This window comes from Henckelia pumila, chromosome 2 (genome assembly GCF_033568475.1).
Source record: "Henckelia pumila isolate YLH828 chromosome 2, ASM3356847v2, whole genome shotgun sequence".
Classification (NCBI taxonomy): domain Eukaryota; kingdom Viridiplantae; phylum Streptophyta; class Magnoliopsida; order Lamiales; family Gesneriaceae; genus Henckelia; species Henckelia pumila.
The window spans coordinates 50,019,513-50,047,204 of record NC_133121.1 but is presented as its reverse complement, the minus strand read 5'-3'; the positions used below and the strand labels follow the sequence as shown (position 1 = coordinate 50,047,204).

Genomic DNA, 27,692 nt, shown 5'->3' with positions numbered 1-27,692 from the left:
AGATCCACATCCGGTATCCAATACCCAAGAAGTAGTATTAAGTGAAACATTTATTTCAATATAGAACATACCCTTCGCAATTCGCAACTGCTCAAGATATTCCTTGCAGTTACGCTTCCAATGACAGGGCTTCTTGCAGTAATGGCAAACATCCTTGGACTTTTCCATGTTTGAAGCCTTTGTCTTGTACTTCTTCTCGGGTTCGATTTTCTTGGGTGGGGCAGAACGTTTCTTACCCTTTGTACTTGGCCCCTTCTTAGCAGAAGAAGAGAGCCCACCAAGAAAGCCGGTTTATCCTTCTTTAAAGTGGATTCATATGTTACAAGCATATTGACCATCTCTTCAAGGGAGGCCTCTATCTTGTTCATATTGAAATTCACCACAAATCCGTCAAACAAAGAAGGAAGAGATAGAAGTAGTAAGTCCACGTTGAGTTCATGCTCCAACACCAAATCAAGCGTTACCAACTTCTGTATGAGCCAAATCACTCGTACCCCATGATCACGGACCGAAGTCCCTTCACGCTTGCGACACGTCATTAGCTCCTTTACAGTAGCGAACCTTTCAGCTCTCGATTGAGCCCCAAAAAGTTCCTTGAGTTGTACGTGAATGTCAGCAGCATTCACGGTGTCCTCAAATCGCCTCTGAAGTTTATCAGACATCGAGGCTTGCATATAGCATTTGGCCTTGATATCATGGTCCCACCATGTATCAAGTTTGGCTAACTCTTCCGGACTTATGTCAGCTAATGCTTCCTTCGGAGGAGATTGTTCTAACACGTAGAGCATCTTCTCCGAAGGCAAGACAATCTTCAACTTACGGAACCATTCCGTATAGTTTGCGCCAGTCAATTTATTTTGTTCGAGGATCGAGAAAAGTGGATTACGCGAATTCATCTTTATGAAATACTGAAAAGAAACAGACAAATATAAGTGATTGTTTAATTAATTTACTAAGACATAAAATAGGCGAAATTTATTTTATGAATCTCACTCCCACTATTTTAACGATTTCACTACCCTCTAGTGAAAACGGGAAACTATTTTCCTTAGTGAGAACATGGAGTCCAATTGACAAACTATGGTCCCGAATAATATCAGCCAACCATAATTTTCAAAAGGTAGAGCCCAATTGCTTCCAAAGCAACCTCCATGTTTTTACCTCATGTCCAATAAGGGCCCAATAATATGACGCCGTTTATTGTGACATGTCAAGATGACCCATCAATATTAAGTTGTGATGGACGGTCGCCATGTGGATCCCCCAATAATATGAGCCGATCCCATGGGAGTTCCACCCAACTTACAACATGTGTCGATCCAATGTACAGCTTTCCGACGAACGGGCCCCCCCAATAATATGAGCCGAACCGTATCCGCGGGTAGCATCTCATACATTGATCGTTGATGGAAGGTAGGAACATTTAAACAATTTTAAATTTCCTTTATTTATCTTGATATCAATTTTAAATCATATTTAAAATGAGGGATTTTAATTTTGAAAATTTGTCTCATCATTTTAAAATTTTGTATGCTTGCCGGATTCACACAATTTTGTCTAAAACATGCATACAACAATAATATCATATATTATATAGGATGATCGATTCCATTTCTAATCGACCCGTGGTTGCCAATCACGAGTCTTAGTCCAATCCTAGGTAATATGCAGTATGCAATGCAATCCTATTATATTGAGCTTCCAATTTACATTTCTTCTGTCTTTATTTTCTGTTGGGCCCACCTCCGTCTTCAAATCTTCATCTCCCACTAAATCTAATGTATTTACAATAAATAACAATGACAAGTAGGGGATACATTTTTAAGGGGTGGGAACGGGCCATAAACCAAGCCCACTTTTATTACATATGACAATTCATATTGGGCCATAAATCAGGCCCATTAATAAATCCAACAACAATAAAAACAAATGTAAATTCCTAACATACACCTACAAAATTGGTCATGGCAATCGATCATCCTTATCCAATAACATTTAATTCAAAATTAATTTATTGGATAACATGCAATGGAAATTTAAATTTAAAAGGATAAAATCATATTCCATATATAAAATCTTATTTTACATACAAAATCATATTTTATCTTTTTATCAAATAAAATCATATTTTATCTATAAAATCCAATTTTATACATAAAATCATATTTTACTCAATATATCCATAAGATCATATCTTATCATCAATTGTACCAAAAATAATTAATTTCATAAAATCTGATTTAACGGATAAAATTTATAAATTTTCCAAAAATTCAAATTTATCCAAAAATCAATTTTAAAATTTTCGGACTCGAACAATTCGATCCAGACGCCCCGTGGACCAATCAAAAACAATTTTCGATCGGACCAAAAATAGAATTTTAACATATTAAAATTTTAATTTAAAAATTAAAAATTAATTTTTCGCGGGCCGCCCGGGATAGGGTAGTTCGATCATTCATCATATGAATATCCATTTGCATGCTTTGAACATGTAACGCCCGGAATTATTTAATTTTAATCCGAGAATAATTAATTTGGGAATATTTGGAGTTTTGATTTAAATTCTAATATTCTTAAATTGATTAGGATTGAAATTGAATGAATGGAGGAATTAAGGACTGAATTGCAATTATTGCATAGTTGAGGGGCTAAAGTGCAAAATTGTGATTGTTAGTGGGACACTTGTTATTCCTAGGCTTAGTCACGTGTAATTATCTTGCAATTCCATCAGATTCTTCAGCCCAAGGAAAGAAAAGAACCGAGAGCAACTTTCAAGATATCTTCAAGCTTCATCTTCATCTTCAAATCCTTATATCTTGAGCTACGGTTATCCGAATTCGATTCCGAAAGATGTTTTGGAATCCTCTCGACAAGACCTTCGATTTGATGTAAGTTTTTCTGTCTTTCATGTTGGTTTGAGAATTCGAAATGGACAGGGATCAGAAGTTGGAATGAATTTGATGGTTTTGATCTTCTAGCTTTGATGTTCTTGAAGTTTGGTTAAAGAGTGATGTGTATATCATGTCCTTATGATTTCCAGATATGTTTCGATTGATATATACTTGCTGATATGTTGAGTTGAGTTGTTGAACATCTGATATGAATGTTAGAAATGATTTAGAGTTGTTCGGGATCGCCGAAGTAATACCGAAATGCCGTCGAACTCTTGAATCGAAATGATTTGCTATTGTTCTTGGAATCTGAAGTTGTTGAACTATTAGCTGATGATTCCTTGTTTGTTATGCTATGATTTCAGTGTGTAAACAGGACAAGTGAACTCGAGAACGTTGAATTCGAAACCGATAGAAGAACACACAAGGTTGGTTGAGTTTCCTTTGAAGTTCTTGTAGATGATTGAGTTGTGGTTTTGTTGATGTTTATAGGATTGGAAATATGTTGTAAATCCTTGAATCAACATAAGGTGTCTTGATCTGGATATATGACAATGTTATTGCATGTTATGAGAATGATGATTATGTTGTAAAGCCTTGGAATGGTTTATTATTAGCATTAAAAGCATGTTAGAATGCATGGTAGTTGTTATGCTTGATTTCATCATGTCTAGACTTTGGTAGGACATGATCTTGAATCAATCATAGGCATGATCTCGTTTTTGACAGCAGCTGAGCCATTATTTTTTTTCTGTTGGTTTGGCTGGCGCACGGGCGAGCTCCTGCTCGCGCGCACGCGATCCAAGCCAGGGGACCTCGGTCCCATTGGCCGGCGCGCGCGCGAGGGGTGATGCCCGCGCGTGCGCAGTGCAATTTATTTTTAAAAAAAAAAAATTTTTTTTTTTATTCTTTTGTTTAGACTTTGATTATTGTCTAACATGGTTTAATAATGATTAATGAGATTAATGAGAGATTAGAACTCAGGTCATCACAACAGGTGGTATCAGAGCAAGAAAATTCTGGACTTAGATAGACAATGAGTGGGGTAGATCGAGTCATCTGCTTTACTTATTTATGATTTATGCTATTAGTTAATTACGTGATTGAATTACATGTTTTAAATGATAGCATGATTTACTTTCAAGTAATTTATTACAGTCTTGTATTTATTTTATTTGAAAGTATGATTACTATAATTAAAGACAGATGTTTACTGGAATATTTGGAATGATTAGAGGCATGTGATCTGTTAATTATGATATGCTACCTGATTATCGGATTTGATTGGAAGCATGTCTTGATGTGTACTTCGATTCTTTATGTACACCTGAATCAGAACCGAGTCTTGATCAGAGGTAAGATGATCAGAGGAGGACTGAGATAATTTGATGATTTGGTATCCTAACCATTTTGATAATCAGATATGTCTCGAAGACCAGGCCGACCTCCTCTGAGACCCCAGGTTCCTATTTCTCTACCAGAACAGACAGTTCATACTCCACCGACAGTTGTCACACCGATAGTGCCTCGAGCTACTGCAGTGCCGAGTAATGAACAGGGAAGTACGTCAAGAGATATGACTGATATGACAGCAACTCCTATGGAAACACTTCTGAAACGTTCCCAATCCTACAAGCCGCCTACTTTGAAAGGTACAGAAAATGCTGTTGAATGCGAGGGATGGCTTGATGATATGGAGATGCTATTTGATTCACTTGACTACGGGGATGAACGGAGAGTTAGATTGATTGGGCACCAGTTGCATGAAGTTGCGAAGAGCTGGTGGTTCACTACAAAAAGAGCTTTGGAGCGTAGAGGAACTGTACTGACTTGGAATGTCTTCAAAACTGAGTTCTACCAACGCTTCTTTCCTGTGTCTTACCGCAAGGATAAAGGGGCTGAGTTTGCAAATCTGAAACAGGGGAATTTGAATATCGAAGACTATGTTGCAAAATTCTCTACATTGCTACGTTTTGCTCCACATGTTGCTGACAGTGACGAGGCTATGGCTGATCAGTTTATCAATGGCCTGAGTCCGGATGTTTTTACACTGGTGAATACAAGGCGACCGAATACCTTTGCTGATGCCTTGAACAGTGCCAAGGGAGCGGAAGCTGGTTTGATACAGCAGCGAGGAGCTTTGTATACCGCACAACCTCCAAGACAGTCACAACCTGCAGCTCCAACTCCGCAACAGCAACCTTTTCGATTTGAAGGTGGTAGTAGCGGTGGAAAGAAAGGGTTCTTGCAAGCAAGAGGAAAACAGTTTAAGAAGTCTGGGAGCAGTTCTTCGAGTTCCAGTGGTACGAAACAGAAGTCAGGAGTGTTCTGCAACAGTTATGGTGGAAATCATCCGACCGATCAGTGCCGAGGTGTATCTGGGAGGTGCCATATATGCCAACAGACGGGTCATTTTGCAAGGGTGTGTCCTCAGAGAGATACTGGACAGGCAAGAGGTGCAGAGTCATCACGATCAGTGGCTCAACCTGGAAGACAGGCCTCTTCTGTTCATTCTTTTCAGCCAGCACATACACAGCAGCAGACTCGACCAGGTGGAAGTCAGGCAGGCAATCAGTCTCAGAGACAGCAGGCTCATGTCTTTGCTTTGACTGAGGAGCAGGCACAGGGAGCACCTGATGATGTGATTGCAGGTAACTGTTCTATTTCTGGTTATTCTGCTTATGTGTTGTTTGATACCGGTGCATCCCATACGTTTCTATCTGCCAAATTTGTTGCATTGCATTCTTTGCTTGTTGAGTCATTACCAGTTGTAGTATCTGTTTCTTCTCCTTTGGGGAGGGGTCTTATCTCGATTCAGATAGTAAAGAATTGTGTACTACAGTATGAGGGTAATGAGATTGAGATCGATTGTTTTGTACTTGGTATGTCTGATTTTGATTGTATTATTGGGATTGATATGCTGAATAAGTACAGAGCTACCGTCGATTGCTTTCAGAAGGTAGTGAGATTCAGACCTGAGATGGCTGGAGAATGGAAGTTCTATGGTAAGGGTTCACGTGCTAAGATTCCTCTTATTTCTATATTATCTATGACCCGACTTTTGCAGAAAGGAGCGGAGGTATTTCTTGTTTATGCAGTGGATTTGTTGAAACCTAGCCTGAACCTGGCTGATTTGCCAGTGGTTAGTGAATTTGCGGACGTCTTTCCGGATGAGATTCCAGGATTACCTCCGTATCGTGAGATTGACTTCAAAATTGAACTGATTCCTGGAATTGCACCGATTTCGAAAGCACCTTATCGAATGGCACCAGTTGAACTGAAAGAATTGAAGGAACAGTTAGAAGATTTACTGGCCAAAGGATACATTCGACCCAGTGTTTCTCCTTGGGGAGCTCCAGTACTGTTTGTCAGAAAGAAAGACGGTTCAATGAGATTGTGTATTGATTACCGGCAACTGAACAAGGCTACGGTAAAGAACAAATACCCTTTGCCTCGTATTGATGATTTGTTTGATCAGTTGCAGGGTTCTTCTGTGTATTCCAAGATCGATCTGAGATCTGGATACCATCAGCTGAGAGTTAGGAATTCTGATATTCCTAAGACTGCGTTCAGAACCAGGTATGGCCATTATGAGTGTATAGTTATGCCGTTTGGTTTGACGAATGCTCCAGCTGTATTCATGGCTTTGATGAACCGTGTGTTTCAGAAGTATCTCGATGATTTTGTGATTATCTTTATTGATGATATTCTGATCTATTCCAAGAATCTGATTGATCATGCTGAACATCTGAGAACAGTTTTGAAAACCTTACGAGCCGAGAAATTGTATGATAAACTTTCGAAATGTGAGTTTTGGCTGAAACAGGTTGTCTTTCTTGGACATATTATATCTGGAAATGGTATTTCTCTGGATCCAAGTAAAGTTGAAGCAGTGATCAATTGGGCTAGACCGACATCTGTTCCTGAGATCCGGAGTTTTATGGGATTGGCTGGGTATTATCGTCGATTCATCAAAGATTTTTCTAGCATTGCGAAGCCGATTACTCAGTTGACTCAGAAAAATGCTCTTTTCATCTGGTCTGAAGCTTGTGAATCCAGTTTTCTTGAATTGAAGAAGCGACTGACCAGTGCACCAGTCTTGACGATTCCTTCAGGTACTGGTGGTTTCACTGTTTACTGTGATGCATCTCATCGAGGATTAGGATGTGTGTTGATGCAGCGAGGACATGTGATTGCTTATGCCTCGAGACAGTTGAAGCCTCACGAAACCAGATATCCGATTCATGATCTTGAATTGGCCGCCATTGTATTTGCTTTGAAGATTTGGCGACATTATCTGTACGGGGAGCAGTTTGAGATTTATTCTGATCACAAGAGTCTGACGTATCTATTTTCACAGTCAGAATTGAATATGAGACAGCGGAGGTGGCTTGATTTTCTTAAAGACTTTGATTGTGAGATTAAGTACTATCCAGGGAAATCGAATGCGGCAGCAGATGCACTCAGTCGAAAGGTATGTTCTTTGTCTTTATCGACGATGGGTGTATCAAATTTGATTGAAGACTGTTGTCTGTCTGGGTTAGTATTTGATACGAATTATCAACCTCTTCTACTCTATCAAATGCAAGTTGAACCAGCTTTATTGGTAAGAATTCGAGATGCTCAGAAACTTGATCAGAATATACAGAATTCGATTGAGAAAGTCAGATCAGGGCATGTATCTGAATACCGGGTTCGAGATGATCTTCTTTATGTTCACAATCGCCTTGTAGTGCCTGATATTTCTGATGTGCGACAACAACTACTGACAGAGGCGCATTGTAGTCGTTATAGTATTCATCCTGGAGGTAGGAAGATGCATAATGATCTGAAGACTCGATACTGGTGGAAACCAATGAAGTCTGATATCACTGATTTTGTATCTCGGTGTCTGAACTGCCAACAGGTAAAGGCTGAAAGGAAGAAACCGCCTGGTTTACTTAAGAGTTTATCCGTGCCAGAATGGAAATGGGATCATATTTCCATGGATTTCGTGACTAGATTACCTCGATCTTCTAGAGGTTGTGATGCTATCTGGGTGATTATTGACAGATTGACGAAATCAGCGTGTTTTATACCTTATCGTATGACGTACAAACATGATCAGATGGCAGAAATTTATGTCCGTGAAATTGTCAGATTACATGGTGTGCCGAAGTCTATTGTATCAGATCATGATCCTCGATTTACATCTCACTTCTGGCATAGTTTACAGAGTGCTTTGGGTACTCAGCTTCGTTTGAGCACAGCTTATCATCCACAAACAGACGGGCAGTCTGAGCGTACCATTCAGACATTGGAGGACATGTTGAGAGCTGTAGTGCTTGATTTTGGCACGAGTTGGCAAGATTCATTACCTCTTTGTGAATTCTCGTACAACAACAGCTACCAATCGAGTATTGGAATGGCTCCATTTGAAGCATTATACGGAAGAAAATGTCGATCTCCTTTGTACTGGGATGATATTTCAGAAGTACCTGACACTGGCCCTGATATGATACGTGATCTGACTGATCAAGTGAAGCTTATTCAGACAAGAATGAAGACAGCTCAAGATAGACAAGCGAAATATGCTAACATTCGACGTCGACCTTTGTCTTTTGAACAGGGGGATCGAGTATTCCTGAAGATTTCTCCTTTCAGAGGTACAGTCAGATTTGGCAAGCGAGTGAAGTTGTCTCCACGCTACATTGGTCCGTATGAAATTCTGGAGAAAATAGGCAATCTTGCCTATCGATTAGCTCTTCCTCCGGCGTTATCTGGAATACATGATGTCTTTCATGTATCAATGCTTCGAAAGTATCTTTCTGATGAATCTCATGTACTTCAATCTGATGAAGCTGAACTCGACGAGACTTTGAGTTATTTCGAAAATCCGATTCAGATTCTTGATCGTAAAGAGAAGCAACTTCGTACGAAGACTATTCCGCTTGTGAAGGTTCAGTGGAGTCGTCATGGTAGTACAGAAGCGACTTGGGAGACTGAATCAGATATGAGACAACGATTTCCAGAGTTATTTTCTTGATGTGAGTCTCCTTTAGTTTTCTGTTATCTGATATCTGTGATATGATTTGTTGATATTACTAAGATTTCGAGGACGAAATCGAGTCTTAGTGGGGGGGAATTGTAACGCCCGGAATTATTTAATTTTAATCCGAGAATAATTAATTTGGGAATATTTGGAGTTTTGATTTAAATTCTAATATTCTTAAATTGATTAGGATTGAAATTGAATGAATGGAGGAATTAAGGACTGAATTGCAATTATTGCATAGTTGAGGGGCTAAAGTGCAAAATTGTGATTGTTAGTGGGACAATTGTTATTCCTAGGCTTAGTCACGTGTAATTATCTTGCAATTCCATCAGATTCTTCAGCCCAAGGAAAGAAAAGAACCGAGAGCAACTTTCAAGAGATCTTCAAGCTTCATCTTCATCTTCAAATCCTTATATCTTGAGCTACGGTTATCCGAATTCGATTCCGAAAGATGTTTTGGAATCCTCTCGACAAGACCTTCGATTTGATGTAAGTTTTTCTGTCTTTCTTGTTGGTTTGAGAATTCGAAATGGACAGGGATCAGAAGTTGGAATGAATTTGATGGTTTTGATCTTCTAGCTTTGATGTTCTTGAAGTTTGGTTAAAGAGTGATGTGTATATCATGTCCTTATGATTTCCAGATATGTTTCGATTGATATATACTTGCTGATATGTTGAGTTGAGTTGTTGAACATCTGATATGAATGTTAGAAATGATTTAGAGTTGTTCGGGATCGCCGAAGTAATACCGAAATGCCGTCGAACTCTTGAATCGAAATGATTTGCTATTGTTCTTGGAATCTGAAGTTGTTGAACTATTAGCTGATGATTCCTTGTTTGTTATGCTATGATTTCAGTGTGTAAATAGGACAAGTGAACTCGAGAACGTTGAATTCGAAACCGATAGAAGAACACACAAGGTTGGTTGAGTTTCCTTTGAAGTTCTTGTAGATGATTGAGTTGTGGTTTTGTTGATGTTTATAGGATTGGAAATATGTTGTAAATCCTTGAATCAACATAAGGTGTCTTGATCTGGATATATGACAATGTTATTGCATGTTATGAGAATGATGATTATGTTGTAAAGCCTTGGAATGGTTTATTATTAGCATTAAAAGCATGTTAGAATGCATGGTAGTTGTTATGCTTGATTTCATCATGTCTAGACTTTGGTAGGACATGATCTTGAATCAATCATAGGCATGATCTCGTTTTTGACAGCAGCTGAGCCATTATTTTTTTTCTGTTGGTTTGGCTGGCGCACGGGCGAGCTCCTGCTCGCGCGCGCATGAGGGGTGATGCCCGCGCGTGCGCAGTGCAATTTATTTTTAAAAAAAAAATATATTTTTTTTTATTCTTTTGTTTAGACTTTGATTATTGTCTAACATGGTTTAATAATGATTAATGAGATTAATGAGAGATTAGAACTCGGGTCATCACAGAACATCTCTATGTTCCCTACCAATGAAACGTGGTACTCTGCATTGCAAATGCTAGTCTCAAACTCGAGCGATCCTTATCCTTATTATCGGACGGCTCAATCGACTAGGAACAGTTTAGAATATACAGTGACTATAAGATGTGTTTCATGATAGACATCCTCATGTTCTACCACATCTTACATACACTATAGTATATTCAAGGTATTTATCAAAATAACAATAGTATATCACAATATAACAATATGAAGAAAGATAAAGTCATTGTCATTAATAAAAGTGTAAATTATATAAAACAAAAGATTGTTTATACAAAGAGTCATCAAAGCCCTTAGCCACAAGTTGGCTCACCGGGTACCCACTCTTTCAATAAAGAACATAACTTCAATGCATGTTTTAAAACAAGGTTCATTTCTTATATGGTCGGTTGGGATCCCGAGAAGTATATATCATAACTAATCCACCGACTCTCCCGATCGAGGTGGGGCTACTTATCTCACTTCTCTAGACTTTGAAGTCATTATATATGTAGATCAGACGCTAGGCTAAACAACCACCCAGGCCATACATATACAATTTCTCAAATCGACTATTCGAACGTTTCCGTTCATTTCAAAATCAAGGAACAAGTCTCGCAAGATGAATGCAATACATATTAATCAAAACACATTCATTACCATCAAGACTCATTCAAACATTCATAAGAAACATATAAAAGCATATAAGCAAATAAGTATGTGATTTAGGGGAACTCGATACAAACCATCTCGAGTTTTAATCCCAATCAAATAGTAGTCCACTTTTACCTTTCAAATATAGTGTTTAGGATGTCTTCGAACTTTTCAAAGTCTATACAAGATCAATCACCAAAAACTCATCTCAAAGTCTGCTCACTATCAATCCAAACTTCAACAAGAACTTCAAGGCAAACTGTACCAACCTTGTTCTATCTTCTATCGGTTTCGGAGTAGACTTCTTGAGTTTATATACTCTGTTTATGCACTGAAACAATAGCATAAAAATCAAGGAATCATCAGCTAATAGTTCAGTAACTTCTAAGTTCAAGAATAATAGCAAATCACTTCAAATCAAGAGTTCGACGGCATATCGGTACAAACTCGGCGATTCCACACATATCTACAACTAAACAAGTCTATAATCATATACATCTTTTCATCAGCTGAATATGACTCAAAATCAGCATAACATAAGGTATATATTTCGACATAAGTGCTGGAGATTCATAAGAACATGATATAAAACTCAATCCTCAACCCAACTTTGATAAAACAAGTTATTCAACCATAATTCTGATATCTGTCATTTTCGAAATCTCAAACCCTGAAGAATGCTACAACTTAAATTGTAATTCACCCAAGTGTAGGTTGTCTGCAAGTAATATACTCGTGAGTACGAGATCGATCCACGGAGAGGATGTTGTAAGTTTAATTTTAGCAATAATATATTATAGATGAAAATATTATTATAAAACTTCAAATACACAAATTATAAAATTGTCAAGGTTTCAAAGGTTCATTGTTGGTTTATTTAAGATTGTTTAATAAAAATAAATAAAAGAAACTAAAATAAGAATAAACATAAAAGAACAATGAAATATTTAAACAAGTATATCATAAAATATAGTTCCCACTATATTAATATCAGTCGATATTTAATACATGGTATCCATAATATATATATAAATGCATAAATATAAATTGACATAAAAGTAAATGTTAGATCAAATCACAATATTTCATTTAGAACAACCGGCAGAGCCACGCTATCGTCAAAATAAAATATATGACTTTATGTTAGATGCGATAAAGTAAATGTTAGTTGCGGAAAAGTAAATGTTATATGCGAGAAAGTAAATGTTAGTTGCGGAAAAGTAAATGTTAGTTGCGATCAAGTAAAAGTTAGATGCGAGAAAGTAAATGTTAGTTCAAATCACAATATATTATTTAGAACAACCGACAGTGTCACGCTATCGTCTAAATAATATATATGACTTTATTATAAATAGATACATATATTTATAGTATATAATTATTGTAGTATTTATTGTATCATATTTGACAACAAATCAAGGTAACCACATTCAAGGTACCAAGCATTTGATGTAAATAGATAACAACAAATCATCCAAAATTATACCTACAAATAAAGATCAATTAGTAAAAATAAAAATAGAAAAGAAAAGAATATACAAAATATAAACAATCTTACTTGACCAACAATGAAACCTTTTCACCTTGACATAAATAGATTTAGCTTTCCATTAACATGAAACTCAAGAATAAAGATAAAAGAAATTTCATACTTGAACTTGAGAAACTTGCACACTCAAACTTTTATTCTCACACACACAATATTTATTTTACAAATGAAGAATTCTCTACACTCTTGCATACTACAAAGCTTATACAACACATCTATTTATAGGCCAAATGAGAGCAAGAGTCCAAGGCTCATTAAATGTGAAATAGTAAAGTTGGTGGGTGCTTGTCTCCTTGAATGTCAATACCATGACCCAACTTTAATTGGCATGTTTGATGCCTTAGACCACCGATTCAGCCTTTATTTTCAACATAGAACACGTAGGATATTTTGTGTAGATGTGTTTGGACAACTCATTCACCCCTTTTGGATAAAATATGAAATACTTATGATATTTTTACTCCAAGCTGGTCATAGTAAAAGTAAATCTATCTCCATTTTGATGTTTGATTATTTTGATCATCTTAATGAAGTTTTTGGAATTTCTTGTCTTCTACAAAGTTGAAGATGCCTCTTTTGTGATTCTACAGGTTTTGAGGTTACTCCATTATGACCTCTGTAGCTTGAGTAATTTTATTTTTACCAAACCTGCGCAAACCGTAAAATACAACATTTTAGTAAAACATTTAAATATAAACACATAACACTAAAATAATACAACTTCATAATTTTAATTAAACTTAAAATTTAAAACACACTTTTTAACATATAAATAATTACAAATTTTAAGTTTCATCACACCCCCAAACCGGCTAATTACTAGTCCCTTAGTAATAAAATATCATAAAATATCATAAAATCACAAGTTAGATTTTTATTCCTTAATATATATATTCAAATTTGCAAACTTTGAAATTTTAAAAACACACTTGTGAGGAGATCATATGTTTATTTATAAATCTCATTATCAACCAATATATTAATATGTAATTGGATGGGCTATACATATATATTTCACACAATATCAAAATATTAAATATATATAATTTTTTTTACATAAATATTTTCTAAAAACTTTGAGAATAATATAATTAAAAGGATAATAGAAATCATTTTCATAACATGTATATCATCAGGAATATTAATGTAAAAGTCTCAACTCCATATTCTCTCGGGTTAAAGTATTTCATATATAGCTGTTTTTCACTCATGGAGTTGGAAGAAAATTATACACTCTTTGAAAATGGCTAGTAAAGTAGACAATCAAATAACCTAATATTGAAAATAAGATAGGATGATTTACAAAGAATAAACCCATTTTTTTTTTGTTTTTTTTTTTTTGTTTTTTTGTTTTTTTTTTGTTTTTTTTTGTTTTTTTGTTTTTTTGCTTGGCTGCAAAATTGTTTTTACATAATCAAATACCTCCAATAAACTTTGAAAATGTAACATTTTTTTTCAAAGTTTATTTATTTTTTTTATTTTTTATGAGGTAAATCTATTACATTAATAATTATAGTAGAGATATTAATACTCTACATCTTTACAATCAAACTTCAAACAACTTTGCAGCCAATTTTCATTTTTCTTTTTTTTTTCTTTTTTTTTTCAAAATGGGTTTAATCTAGTAATCAACCATTTCTTAATAATCAATAAAAGCTTATAAGTTGTTTTCTCAATTCTTACCCCTCACTCACAAAATTTATGTGAGTAACTATTGAACTTTTACAAATTAATTCCCTCAATTATACATGTTATTATTTATTCAATCAATATCACTTTAATTATATACTCATAAAAGTTTTAGAAAATATGTATTTGAAAACACACAATTATATATTATTTATAACTTATATCCCATCAATTATATATTTTCTATTAAATTGATAAAAAGAAGAATAAATAAACATCTATACAAAAAGACTTCATTTTCTTAGTAGTTTGCAATTTAAATATATACGGAATATTAAAATCTAATCTATTGTGATAAGATGATAAATAAAAACTAATGCGTGTCAGGAGTTTTTGACTCCTTACTCTGCCATTGAAAAAGAAAAATAAATATTATTATAGAAATATATTTTTTTAAAAATTTTAAATTTTTTTTTTTTTTTTTTTAAGAAAAATAAAAAGTACATGATGAAAGAGATATCACCTGGAATTATTGAAGATGAGGAACAAACACAAACCATTTCATGACATGTTGAATCAATGATCCAGTTTTCTTTTCTTACTGGTTGATTGAGACCAATTGATCTTTGTTATAGCTGAATCAGGTTGATGAACAAAAGCTTGGAGATCATCAATTAATTGGTCTTCATTCGAAGCAGAGATGAGCATCCTTCGTGAATTTTCTGAAATAAAATTTTGTTCCACGGCTACATCGAGAAAAGTCAACAAACCATCATAATAGTTATTGATATTCAACAAGCCAACAGGTTTATTATGGATATTAAGTTGTGCCCAAGAAACAACATGAAAAATTTCTTCTAAAGTACCAAAACCACCAGGCAAGGCAATAAAAGCATCAGAATTTTCTATCATTTTAGTTATTCTCTCGTACATTGATGAAACTTTCAACTCTTCCCCAACCGTAACACCTGTAATATTTCCTTCAGCTAAAGCTGTAGGAATAATACCCAAAACCTGACTACCTCCAAGATGAGCTGCTGTTGAAATAGATCCCATTAACCCAATATTGCCTCCTCCGTAAACCAAGTGAATTTTTCTCTCTGCTAAATTTTTTCCAAGATTAATTGCTGCATCAACAAATATTTCATTCTTTCCAGTATTAGAACCACAAAAGACACAAATATTTTTCAATTTTTGTGAAGAAGATCCTGTCATGTTTTTTTCTTTTCTTTTAAAAAATATAGAGAGAGTTGAGTGATTTTATAAGGAAAACAAGGAATAAGACAGAAATAGGAATACAGATGTGAACAAAATGATGAAAATAGTAAAAAAAAATAATATATAATAATAACATGCATGCGTATAAACAGTGATGTGATTGTGGCTCACAGTGTTCCTTCAATATTTATGAGTCGAGGGTTGGCTTACCATCCAATTTTCTTATAAATTGGCAAATAGGGTCTTTTTTAGTCAGATTCCCAAGACCATCACCATGACGCTGCGCTTGGAATAGTTTCCATAAACGGAGAAGTTGACCTTGTACATCTCCACTAGAATGCGTCTCAAGAGTCAATGAGATATCATCCAATGACTCTTTACTCAGCCCATTCTTAATGAAATCAATTTTATCTTCTCTATTTGTGGAAACATATCCCAAAGATCTGCATTGTCTATTACAAGTCCATCTGGCACAATTATGACAAACATCTAACCTTTTAGCCCTTATTTTTTTCGCATAGGTACTTTTTCCTAGTCCAGACATATTTCGAACAAGTAAGAATTTTGGAACTTCACCACCTAATCGAACCTTGGCTTCAATTATAAGACGAATATCCTCCGGGATTCCTTTTTGCATAAGCATTCTCAATCTTTCACATCTGCCTTCATAAATCATTCTCAGAACTTTTTTAGAAACAGATGAAAAATATTTACCAAGTTTTTTGATAGCTTCATCCATAATATATATTTATATATATATATATTCAATTATTTTGGGAAATTGAAATAAAACCGACTGAAAGTAGTCACGGAGTACCGTTATCCGCCACTTAACCGGGAAGTGAACTCAATTCTGCAAAAATAAAATAAAAATATAAGTAACAATTAAGTTGGATCATATAAAGGCATAAACTCTTCATTAAGAACTTCATTTTCTATAAACGGTTTAAGTCTTTGCCCATTAACTTTAAATACATTATTATTTTTAGGATTTTCAACATCAACAGCACCATGAGGATAGACAAATTTAACAATAAATGGTCCAGACCATCGCGATCTAAGTTTTCCTGGAAACAAATGCAAGCGAGAATTATAAAGTAAAACTTTTTGTCCGATTTCAAAAGATTTTCTCATAATATTTTTATCATGAAATGCTTTTGTTTTATCTTTATAAATCTTTGCATTTTCATATGCATCATTTCTTAATTCTTCTAGTTCATTTAATTGCAATTTTCTTGATTTAGATGCATCATCTAAATTAGTATTAAACGCTTTAATTGCCCAATAAGCTTTATGTTCAATATCAACAGGTAAATGACAATGCTTTCCAAAAACTAATCTATATGGTGACATCCCCAATGATGTTTAAAATGCAGTTCTATATGCCCATAATGCATCACTTAATCTTAAAGACCAATCTTTTCGATTTGGATTGACTGTTTTTTCCAAAATTTGTTTTATTTCTTTATTTGCAAGTTCAACTTGACCATTCGTTTGAGGGTGATATGGAGTAGAAACTTTATGTGTAATACCATATTTTCTTAACAACGAAGAAAATGATTTATTTATAAAATGACTTCCCCCATCACTTATTATAGCTCTAGGTATTCCAAATCGACTAAAAATATTTTCTTTCAAAAATTTTATCACAACTTTATGATCATTAGTTCTACATGCAATTGTTTCAATCCATTTTGAAACATAATCGACAGCTACAAAAATATAAGTGAATCCAAAAGATAATGGAAATGGACCCATAAAATCTATTCCCCAACTGTCAATTATTTCAATAATCATGATTGGATTTAAAGGCATCATGTTTCGTTTTGAAATTGAACCCATTTTCTGACAATTTTCACAAGATTTGCAAAATTAATGTGTATCTTTGAATAAAGAAGGCCAATAAAATCCACATTGAAAGATTTTTGCAGCTGTTTTCTTTGACGAAAAATGACCTCCACATGCCTCAGAATGACAAAATTTAATGACACTACTTACCTCATTGTCGGGTATGCATCGTCGAAAAATTTGATCAGGACAATACTTAAACAAATAAGGATCATCCCAATAAAATTTTTTGACCTCTTTCAAGAATTTATTTTTATCTTGTGAACTCCAATGAGAAGGCATTTTATTTGTCACAAGAAAATTTACAATATTAGCAAACCAAGGCATAGTAGTAGCATAAAATAGTTGATCATCCGGAAAATTTTCATTTATTGGTATTTCATTTTGAGATGATTCAGAAATTATTCTTGATAAATGATCGGCTACTACATTTTCTTTTCCTTTTTTATCTTTTATTACAAGATCAAATTCTTGTAACAACAAAATCCATCTTATTAATCTCGGCTTAGCATCTTGTTTATTTGATAAATATTTTATGGCAGAATGATCAGTGTAAACAATAGTAGTAGAACCAATTAAATAGGATCGAAATTTATCTAATGCAAACACTACTGAAAGTAATTCTTTTTCAGTTGTTGAATAATTGATTTGAGCACTATTTAAGGTTCTACTTGCATAATAAATCACATAAGGTTTACCTTCTTTTCTTTGTCCTAACACGGCTCCTACAGCATAATCACTTGCATCACACATTAATTCAAATGGTAAAGACCAATCAGGAGGTTGTAAAATAGGTGATGTAGTTAAAAGATTAATTATTTTTTTAAAAGCAGTTTCACATTCTTGAGTCCATTCAAATTGTGCATCTTTTGTTAAAAGATTTGAAATTGGTTTCGATATTATGCTAAAATTTTTTATAAATCTTCTATAAAATCCCGCATGACCCAAAAATGATCGAATTTCTTTGATCGTGTTTGGTGATGGTAGATTAGCAATAACATCAACCTTAGCTTTATCAACTTCAATTCCTTTTTCAGATATGACATGCCCTAACACAATTCCGGATTTAACCATGTAGTGACATTTTTCCCAATTTAAAACAAGATTTTTTTTCTTCACATCTTTTTAAAACTTCTTCCAAATTTTTAAGACAGTTTTCAAATGAGTTTCCAAAAACAGTTATATCATCCATAAAAACTTCCACAAATTCTTCAATCATGTCACTAAAAATACTTAGCATGCATCTTTGAAAAGTAGTCGGGGCATTACATAAACCAAATGGCATTCTTTTAAAAGCAAAAGTTCCAAACGGACAAGTGAAAGTAGTTTTTTCTTGATCTTCTAATGATATTGGTATTTGATAATACCCCGAATACCCATCAAGAAAACAATAATAAGGATTACCTGCCACTTTCTCTAAAATTTGATCTAAAAATGGTAACGGAAAGTGATCTTTTCTAGTTGCATCATTTAATTTTCTATAATCAATGCACATACGCCAACTAGATGGAATCCTAGCTTGTAATAATTCTCCCTTTTCATTTTTTATAACAGTGATGCCTGATTTTTTTGGTACTACTTGTGTTGGACTTACCCATTTACTATCCGAGATTGGATAAATAATTCCGGCATCTAATAGTTTTAAAACTTCATTTTTAACAACTTCTTTCATGTGTGGATTTAATCTTCTTTGTGGTTGTTGATATGTTTTAGCATTTTCTTCCAAATGAATTCTATGTGTGCAGATTAAAGGATTTATACCTTTTATATCTTGCAAAGTCCATCCAATTGCATTTTTGTGTTTTTTAAGTAGTGTTATTAAATCTTCTTCTTGGTTTGGTAAGAGGGTAGAAGATATTACAATAGGATATGTTTGATTTTCACCAAGAAAAGCATATTTTAGTTCTATTGGCAAGGGTTTTAATTCAAGTTTTGGATGATCATTTTCTTTTACTTCTTCAAGTTCATTAATTTCTTCAAATAACTTTGATTTAAAAACATTTTTTGAATCAAAACTTTCCACTAAACAAACTTCAGATTGTTGATTTAAGTTTTTTTGGTGTATATTTTCTTCCACAATTGTTTCTATTGCATTATCATCTTCATCTTCATTAATACTTGGTTGTTTACATAAATTGAACACATTAAGTTCTAAAGTCATATTTTCAAAAGACAATTTCATTAATCCATTTCGACAATTAATTAAAGCATTTGAAGTTGCTAGAAATGGACGTCCCAATATTACTGGAATTTCGTTATGTACTTCTATTGGTTGTGTATCCAAGACAATAAAATCCACAGGATATATGAATTTATCGACTTGAACTAACACATCTTCTACGATACCTCTAGGTATTTTGATTGACCTATCGGCTAGTAAAAGAGTAACAGATGTAGGTTTTAAATCTCCCAACTTAAGCTTTTAATAAACTGAATAAGGAATTAAATTCACACTTGCTCCCAAATCTAACAAAGCTTTTTTAATTTTATTTTTTCCAATAATACATGAAATTGTTGGACAACCGGGATCTTTATATTTCAAGGTAGAATTATTTTGAATAATAGAACTTACTTGCTCCGTTAAGAATGCTTTCTTCTTTACATGCAATTGTCTTTTTACAGTACATAAATCTTTTAAAAACTTTGCATAAGAAGGCACTTGTTTAATAGCATCTAATAATGGAATATTTATTTTTACTTGTTTAAAAACATCATAAATATCAGAATCATTTTTTTGTTTTTTATTATTAACTAATGCATGAGGGAAAGGAACATGTTTATTTGACTCACATATTATTTCAGATAATTTATCATCAACTTTCTTAATCTTAGGACTCAAAGTATCATCTTTCTCGAAAGTATCAAGATTTTCATCCTTACTCTTTGAGTTTGACTGATCTTTGTTTTCATCACTATATGGATCATTAACTATTTTACCACTTCTAAGAGTAATAACAGATTTTACTTGATCAAATTTTTCTTGATTTTGATTTTTAGGATTAGGTTGTGGTTGAGATGGAAATTTTCCTTTTTCATGAATATTAAGTGCAGATGCAAATTTTGCAAGAGTTTCTTTCAAATCATTCATAGATTGAATGTTTTGAATATTGATAGACTCTTGCTTTTGAATGTATGCATGAATTTCATCTTCAAAATTTTTTCTTGGAGGTGGGATATAAGGAGCATAACCTTGATGATTTTGGTTATTTTGAAAAGGTTGTTGTGAAGGTTGTGCATTATTATCGTTCCTCCAACTAAAATTGGGATGATTTCTCCAACCAGGATTGTATGTTTGTGAAAAAGGATCTAATGTTGGTTTTTTAAAATTGTTAACATAATTGGCTTGTTCATGGAGACATTCTTTAAATGAAGGCAAAGTAGGACAATTTTTTGTAAGATGATCATGTGTGTCACATATATGACAAACAATTTCTTGAACACTTTTTAATTGATCACTCTTTTTCATTTCTAATGACTCGATTTTTCTTGCTAAAGATGCAAGTTTATCTTGAACATCTACATCATCTTTAAGATGATAAATACCACCCCCATTTGTTGAATTATTGGTTTTACTTGGTGGTTCAATTGAGCCTATATTATCCCAATTTTGAGCATTTTCTGCTAATGACTCCAAATATTCCATAGCTTCATTTGGGTTTTTATCTTCAAAAGTTCCATTACACATGAATTCTATCATTTGCCTATCTTTAGGTATTAAACCTTCATAAAAGTGAGAAACTATTCTCCATATTTCAAAACCATGATGTGGGCATGTATTAAGTAACTCTTTATATCTATCCCAACATTGATAAAATGTTTCCCCTTGTTTTTGAGAAAAGTTGTAATTTGTCTTTTAAAAGAGTTTGTTCTATGGGAAGGAAAAAACTTTTTTAGAAATTGTTGTTGCATTTCTTCCCATGATCTTATTGAACTTGATCTCAAATTTTGCAACCATGTTTTAGCTTTATCTTTTAAGGAAAAAGGGAAAAGCTTTAATCGAACAGTATCCATGCTACAATTTTGATCATTATAAGTGTTGCAAACCTCCTCAAATTCTCTTAAATGCAAATATGGATTTTCAGAATCTAAGCCATGAAAATTTGGTAAAAGTTGAATGACTTGTGGCTTAAAATTGAAATTAGATGCATCAGGAGGAAAAACTAAACAAGATGGTGTACTAGTTCTTATTGGATTCATATGGTGCCTAAGTGTTCTTGGTTGTTCATGTTCTTGATGATGATTATTATTATTATTATCATCTTGATTATTAGAATTATCGTCCATGTTTAAAATATTTTCAGTTACTCGAACAAGTCTACCACTTTGTTTACGACTCCAAACAATCTTACAATAAAAAACAACATACTATTTACATAATAACAAAATTAAACTTAATTTATACCTCCCCGGCAACGGCGCCAAAAACTTGCTACAACTTAAATTGTAATTCACCCAAGTGTAGGTTGTCTGCAAGTAATATACTCGTGAGTACGAGATCGATCCACGGAGAGGATGTTGTAAGTTTAATTTTAGCAATAATATATTATAGATGAAAATATTATTATAAAACTTCAAATACACAAATTATAAAATTGTCAAGGTTTCAAAGGTTCATTGTTGGTTTATTTAAGATTGTTTAATAAAAATAAATAAAAGAAACTAAAATAAGAATAAACATAAAAGAACAATGAAATATTTAAACAAGTATATCATATAATATAGTTCCCACTATATTAATATCAGTCGATATTTAATACATGGTATCCATAATATATATATAAATGCATAAATATAAATTGACATAAAAGTAAATGTTAGATCAAATCACAATATTTCATTTAGAACAACCGGCAGAGCCACGCTATCGTCAAAATAAAATATATGACTTTATGTTAGATGCGATAAAGTAAATGTTAGTTGCGGAAAAGTAAATGTTATATGCGAGAAAGTAAATGTTAGTTGCGGAAAAGTAAATGTTAGTTGCGATCAAGTAAAAGTTAGATGCGAGAAAGTAAATGTTAGTTCAAATCACAATATATTATTTAGAACAACCGACAGTGTCACGCTATCGTCTAAATAATATATATGACTTTATTATAAATAGATACATATATTTATAGTATATAATTATTGTAGTATTTATTGTATCATATTTGACAACAAATCAAGGTAACCACATTCAAGGTACCAAGCATTTGATGTAAATAGATAACAACAAATCATCCAAAATTATACCTACAAATAAAGATCAATTAGTAAAAATAAAAATAGAAAAGAAAAGAATATACAAAATATAAACAATCTTACTTGACCAACAATGAAACCTTTTCACCTTGACATAAATAGATTTAGCTTTCCATTAACATGAAACTCAAGAATAAAGATAAAAGAAATTTCATACTTGAACTTGAGAAACTTGCACACTCAAACTTTTATTCTCACACACACAATATTTATTTTACAAATGAAGAATTCTCTACACTCTTGCATACTACAAAGCTTATACAACACATCTATTTATAGGCCAAATGAGAGCAAGAGTCCAAGGCTCATTAAATGTGAAATAGTAAAGTTGGTGGGTGCTTGTCTCCTTGAATGTCAATACCATGACCCAACTTTAATTGGCATGTTTGATGCCTTAGACCACCGATTCAGCCTTTCTTTTCAACATAGAACACGTAGGATATTTTGTGTAGATGTGTTTGGACAACTCATTCACCCCTTTTGGATAAAATATGAAATACTTATGATATTTTTACTCCAAGCTGGTCATAGTAAAAGTAAATTTATCTCCATTTTGATGTTTGATTATTTTGATCATCTTAATGAAGTTTTTGGAATTTCTTGTCTTCTACAAAGTTGAAGATGCCTCTTTTGTGATTCTACAGGTTTTGAGGTTACTCCATTATGACCTCTGTAGCTTGAGTAATTTTATTTTTACCAAACCTGCGCAAACCGTAAAATACAACATTTTAGTAAAACATTTAAATATAAACACATAACACTAAAATAATTCAACTTCATAATTTTAATTAAACTTAAAATTTAAAACACACTTTTTAACATATAAATAATTACAAATTTTAAGTTTCATCAAAGAACAAAAAGGAAACTTACATTAAATCGAAGGTCTCGTTTCAAGGATTCCAAAACATCTTTCGGAATCGAAATCGGATACTCGAGTCAAAAGATATGGCAATCGCAAGATAAAGAAATTAATTGGAAAGATCTTTGTTCTTGCCTCTCGGTTCCTTCCTCTGATTTTCTGAATAATCTGATGAATTGAAAGAGAATCACACGTGCACAAGTTTAAGAATCACAAGTGTCCCACTAAAATTCAATATTTTGCACTTTGGCCCCTCAAGACTTCCAAAATTGCAATTCAGTCCTTCATTTCGCTTTTCATTCAATTTCAATCCTAATCAATTTAAGAATATTAGAATTTAAATCAAAACTCCAAATATTACCAAATTAATTATTCTCGAATTAAAATTAAATAATTCCGGGTGTTACATTCTGTTTAAATTCTAACACTTCAAGGATGCATAAACATATTCCAAAATACTCTTCAAGCTGTTTAACTTGATTTCCATGTATTCCAAATCCTTCAACTCTTGATTGTAAATCACGGAAGGATTTTTAGGAGTTTTAAATAATTATTTTAAGACTTATTTTAAATAAAATAATGGGTTTTATATATATGAATATTTCAAAGCCCGTTTTTCACCTAATTAAGCTATTTTATTGGCTTTTTGAGCATTTTAAAAAACCCAATATATTATTACAAAAACTAATACCTTTTAATTGTAAATTAAAATATTTTAAGTTGATTTTAATGGGCTAACCCTATTAATATTTTATTAAAGCCTAAGTCCAATTTTCATCAAACAAATAACTGGAATCAAAATTCCATCTCTTTCATAGTTGTTCTTCTTGTTTTAAACTTGGAGTGGAAGCAAGAACACAGCCGCCACACATCACACAGAGCTTCACATGATTTTTGAAGGAAAATTCAAGAGTTTAGGCATTCTGTTCGTCCCGAGTCGTTATCTACGCTGCCGTATACGTTTTTTCGAGCGTTTTAAATTCAAGGCATGTTTTAAATTCATTATTTCACATAGTTTAAATCCTATATACTATATTTTATGTTAAAAATATAATTTTATGATTTGTATGTGGTTTAGAATAAAAGATACATGAGTTCCATGCATGGCATCACGTTTTCATGTTGAACCATCATCTTCTTCTCACGTTTTTGCCATGGCTGGTGGATGGGACTTCTCCAGGATGTTCATGGGTCAAGGTAGGGTCCATAGAAGTCTAGGGAATGGGTTGGTTTAGTAGCTAAGGGAATTGGATGGTTGGCCGTTCAGATCTTCTTCCATGGATGCACAACTCGCTTTAGTGTAGGGGGTCGTTCCAGGTCTATAGGTTGAGTTAGGTTCTGGATTTTGGTTTCTTATAACTCCAAGACATTGGGGAAGGTCCTCACAGTGGTGCTCCAACCGGTGGTGGCTGGGGCTGGGCGGCAGAAAGGCCTGAAGTTGGGGGTCCCGTTCTGCGCGCACGAGCAGAAGAAGTGCTGTGTTTTTTTGGTTCGTTCTCATTTTATAAGCCACGTTTTGGGGTCAGGTTTGTCTGGTTAGGACCGACCAAATGTTGGCTAAGTCTGGAGAAGGGGCTCCATCCAAAGGTGGCCGGAGCAGGTAGCACGAATGGAGTTTTTGGAGCTGCTCATTGTCTACGCGTGAAAAGGGGGCTTGAGCTGGAGTGTTTGAGTTAGGGAAGCGGTCAGGGGCTCGGGCAGGGTTCTTCCCGGGTCGGGTTAGATTTTAAGTGGGTCAAGTCATGTTGGTTTGGGTCCGGGTTAGTTTAGTTCGGGCTTGGCTAATTTAATTATGTGACTAAGTATTTTATTATGTTAAGTTAATGGGCTTGGGCGTTTGAGTTATTTACTAGGCTTAAGTTATTAAATTAGTTGATCCATTAGGTGTATTGAGCCTAGTGATCCATGAGAGTAATCGCCTTAGTTATGATGGGTTAAGTTTTAAAGGATCGGGTTTATGTGTTAATGGGTCAATCTAGTTTTACGGACTTAAGTAAATGAACAGCCACAACGATTGAGCCCATTACAAATAAAAGTTCATAAATATATATTTAATATATATATGAATTATTTTTATATATGCATGATTTTTATGAAAAATAATTAAATATATATTTATGGTCATATTTTTAAGGATAACGAAAAATATTATTTTTAAGTACATGCATCATGTAAGTATTTTAATGTAATGTTTAAGGGCATGCAAGAAAACATTTTTATGGAAGTTGAAATGAGTTTGGCATGCTCGGGATTTGGGATGATATTCTAGAGCTCAGAGCCCTTTCCACTTATAGTTATGATAATGAGCTTGTGGATATAGAGCAAGCCCAAGTGAAGTGGCAACATAGAGGTGGAAACCCCACCGCCACGTGCGTTGGTTTTTATGATTGATCAATCGTTCATGTTTAAGGCCACCATCATGGATACAACCTACAAGGACAGTTTTGGAAAATTGTGATGTTCCCTATCATTATATGTATTATGAATATGATGATGAATTATGACTATGTTGAAGAATGATGATTAAGATAATGACAATGCTTATGATTAAGCAGTATATGTATATATGCATATGTTTTTAAGATCATGCTTGCATAAGACGTTTTCAAGAAATTATTTTTATATGATATGTGTTTGCATGTGGTTTTATTATATAGTATTTGTTATTACTGGATGGAATATGCTGAGCCTCTAGGCTCACTAGATTTAACTGTGTATAAGTGAAAAAGATTTTAAAGTTGATGATGTGGTCCCTACTGGTGGTGAGGATGTCTGAGTATCCAGTGCAGCTAGTGTACCCGTGACCATCGCATGCTTATGATACAACGATTTTATGGAATTTTTTATATATAGTTATTTTTATTCCGCACATGAATATTAATTATATTTATAATGTATGCATGAGATTTACCTATGTATGAATTTTTAATCATGTTTAAGTAATTAATTTAATTGCATGCAAATATATATTATATATATTATATTTTATGAAAAACTATTTTAATTATAAATATTTTAAAGTTATTATGTATTATATTTTATGAAGAATTATTTTAAGAATAAATACATATATGTATGGGCGTATATGTATCATCAATATTTAAAAGTAAAGTATTTTTAAAAAAAATTCAGTAGTAGTATAGGGTCGTTTCAGTTGGTATCAGAGCATGGTCCTTGAAAGTTGATTAGCCTGCTACGTGGAGCTCAGAAGCCACACTGCCAGTCTATGAGTTTTAAATGCTTTTTAATTATGATTTTACGTATGGGATACATGAATTAGTTTTCACTGATTTATGTTATAGGAACATTACGTTAAAATACTTAGTTATGCATAACGGTTGCATGAGGAATTTATGGGAATATGGTTATATTTTTTGGAAACTAAACTTGATATTTTATGAGATTTAAGTTTGAAATTTGGGTTTCGGTATTAATTTATTGATTTTAATTAAGAATGATTTCATGGGTGAATTATTGATTTAAGTTAAATTGATTTTTGGATTGACACATAGATCTAGTACATTATAGATGATTTATTTAACTCGTGGTTATAAGATTTATAACGAATTACTTGGGAATTATGATCTACACATATAGGTTATTATAGTTGGATTTATAAAAAAAAATCATATGTGGACTATATTTTCACTATGTCGGGAAAAATATTCTTGAATTGCATTACGATTCTTCGAATTTAATTTTGACATTTAGATTTGTAGATGTTATGAATTTTTTTTAAATTGTTTGACATGTTAGGATTTTTGAGATTTAAGTTGAATTTTAGATTTGAAAAATTAAGTTATACTTTTTGGAATTAAGTTTTAAAATTATTTTTTGAAATAGTTTAGTCATGTGTTATTAGACGACTAATTTAAATCAAATTTCGATAACGAAACTCTATTTGGGGGGGGGGGGGGGGGAGAATTGTAACGCCCAAAAATTTGTTTAACACCCGCATGCATAACTTGGGAATAAATTATTTTAAAAAAATATTAAAAGAAGTTAAATGATGTATTATTGGAAATATGTGATATTTATATATGTTTTAAATTTAATTATGATATTTAATCCAGTTATGTTGATGATTACGGATTTTATGAAAAAGTTGATTTACGAACGCGTAGACGGGACCGTGGACGAACGAGATAAAAGTTTTTCATCAAAATTCATGAGTAGGATTTTTAAGAGTTTTAAATTATTATTTTAAGACTTAATTTAAATAAAATTATGGGTTATATATGTATATATATGAATATTTAAAAGCCCGTTTTTCACGTAATTAAGCTATTTTATGGGCTTTTTGA

General features: G+C 33.2%; 1 non-coding gene and 1 pseudogene across 1 annotated transcript; one reads left to right on the top strand and one right to left on the bottom strand.

The window, feature by feature from the left end:
• Positions 1-20,979, bottom strand: part of LOC140877594 (uncharacterized) — a 45,378-nt pseudogene extending 24,399 nt beyond the window's left edge.
• A 58-nt stretch (positions 20,980-21,037) lies between these two features.
• On the top strand, positions 21,038-21,147 carry LOC140885957 (small nucleolar RNA R71). The gene has a single exon (XR_012151368.1). It is a non-coding gene; the product is annotated as a small nucleolar RNA R71 (small nucleolar RNA).
• Positions 21,148-27,692: the final 6,545 nt, after the last annotated feature.